This window comes from Belonocnema kinseyi, chromosome 1 (genome assembly GCF_010883055.1).
Source record: "Belonocnema kinseyi isolate 2016_QV_RU_SX_M_011 chromosome 1, B_treatae_v1, whole genome shotgun sequence".
NCBI lineage: Eukaryota > Metazoa > Arthropoda > Insecta > Hymenoptera > Cynipidae > Belonocnema > Belonocnema kinseyi.
The window spans coordinates 108451524-108454075 of NC_046657.1; positions in this window are offsets into that span (position 1 = coordinate 108451524).

Below are 2552 nucleotides of genomic sequence, written 5' to 3' on the forward strand. Positions count from 1 at the left end.
CCATTAACAGAAAAGGTATTGCTGTATTCTTAAGGCACTCTGAAATTGACAAATCCTAGGTCAAACGAACTGGTGTAACTTTGAGCCAATAGACGCAATCAATCCATAACTCATATTTTCATAAAAAATAAATGTTTGAAACGAAACTTGCATTTAGCTAACGACAAGAAGGAAAGAAAAAAAAAATTTTCCTATTACTGACTATAACTCATTTTGACTAAATCAGTTTCAAAATCGAACATCAATAACTACTCGTAACTAACTATTCAAACTCAGAACTAAATAAAGCTCAAACTCAGACGGCAAGGAATGCTTACAACTAACTGTACAACCTAACACTAATGGAAAAGCTTACAAATTAACTGTACAATGATCAGAGTCTCCTCAGGATGGCATCTGCCAGAGCCTGAATGACTGGGTGATCGGCATCCAGCGCCTCCCTTTCTCCAGGCAAGGCAAGTGTGGGATTAACAAATCCGGCTCCGAGAGGGGAAAGCAACCGCTGAAGCGACCCAGGCAATACCAGAGGCCGGTGGGCGAGCACTGGGTTCGGATGAGGACGGTGCCCCGACCCAAATGGGAGTCATGGCCCCGTCCCTCCTCGCCTGTACCCACCCACGCACCTCAAGCACTGGCTGACCCTAATTCCCGGCCTGCCGCACGAAAAACAAAATATCCCTCTCGGGACCAAGCAGGCCTGATATGGATGACCCGTTAGGTGGCAATTCCAGCATCCCTTCTCCGGTGGTGGCATCATCGGAAGGAGGAAAGCTGCCTCATACACCTTGCGTGCGCCCGGAGAGGAGCGCGCCGGTGACCGGTACAGAGCCAGCCTCTGGTTCTGTCTATGCTCGCCAGCGGCGATGGTCTTTCAAAATCCCGGATATGACGAGGGGAATCTTCCTTGGCCACAGCGGGCCCCGACTCGCGCCTCCCGGTTCCGGTGTCGCTGTCCAGTTCCCAACGTCGGATCCCAATCTCCACCGTTGGCCGCAAGACAGGGGAGAATTCCGAAGGTACCTTATTTTCTATCTTTAAGCCGACTGCTACGGCGGGGACCTTCTTCTTCCTCTCTTGTCTCTTGGGCTCGACGGAGTTCGGGATCTTGGGGATGGTTCCCCTCGATCTTTCGGGGTCGCCCTGGGCCGCGACGACGGATGAGATGCGCGATCGGGATGCCGATGGTTCTCCTCCTGGGCCTTCCTCTCGCCCTATCCTCTCGCTGGTCCGCTGTGGCCCAATTCTGAGCCTCGGCAATTCGGGGCTTTGGAGGCCTACCTCGCTTCTTCTTGGGAGGGCCCTGAGGTTTTCCAACTCCGGCACCGTCACCGGTCGACCTTGATGCCGCTGGACGATCATCGGGAACGCTGGAAATCTGTCCTCCACATCGATCGGGCTCCTCGCCATCCCGAACAGTGGCTCCGCACTCGGGTCCTTAGGCCTTCTTCGGAGTACGAAGCGCCTGGTTTTAACGACCCATCTTTTTACTTGCGAGACGGTTCCCGGACGAAACTTCGGGAGCTTCTCCTTCCTGAGCAACATTCTTCTGCTGTGAGGAAGGATTTTCGTTAACTAAGTCCGGATCGATCGACCAATAATGTTTAAGGTCCTTAATGTGGGCCTTTTCTAATATTCCAGACTCATTTTGAATCTCATAAATTACCGGACTAATGGCTTTAATAACCCTGAATGGATCTGCATATTTTGGGGATAGTTTTTTAGCGATATAGTCGGCAGCTGACGACAAGGTATGAGTTCTACGCCAGACGATATCTTCTACTTGGTAGCGGATATCCCGTCTACGGCGGTTATAATACCTTGCCTGACGGTCTGATGCTACGTCCAGATGATGAGCAACTAGATCCCTAAGGGCCAACAATCGCTTTATTCTACACTCCCAATCCTCTACAGCTAATAGTACGATATCAGGGACTCCTTCCTCTTGTCTTCTCAACGACTTAGCCAGCCTAGGCTCTCTACCATAATTTAGGAGCGCTGGCGACACCCGAGTAGAACTATGTACGGCAATGTTGTACGCGAAACGGAAATCAGGGAGATGTTTATCCTAACTCCGATGATCACCTTGTACGAAGGATGATATCATGGTCTTCAGCACTCGATTCACCCGCTCCACCGGATTAGCCTGCGCATGATACGGCGGGGTAGTTGAATGCCTAATTCCCAATTCCAACGCAGCCTTCGAAATTAACTTGTTCACAAACTCGGTACCATTGTCGGTAAACAATACTTCGGGAGTTCCCCATCTAAAAATTACTGCTTCTTCGAACGACTTTTGGACACTAACGGCATTTGCTTTTCTTAGGGGTATGACTTCGATCCATTTGGTAAACATGTCTTGGAAAACCAAGACATAGTGATAACCAGAGCGACTCGGTGGGAACGGACCCATCATGTCAGCTGCCACCACGGACCAAGGTTGCTCAATTACCCGCTTGCCCATTAGACCTATCGGTCCTGCCTGGTCTACCTTCATCCTTTGGCAGATTTCGCATGCTCGAACGTATTTTGCTACGTCATTGAACATCATGGGC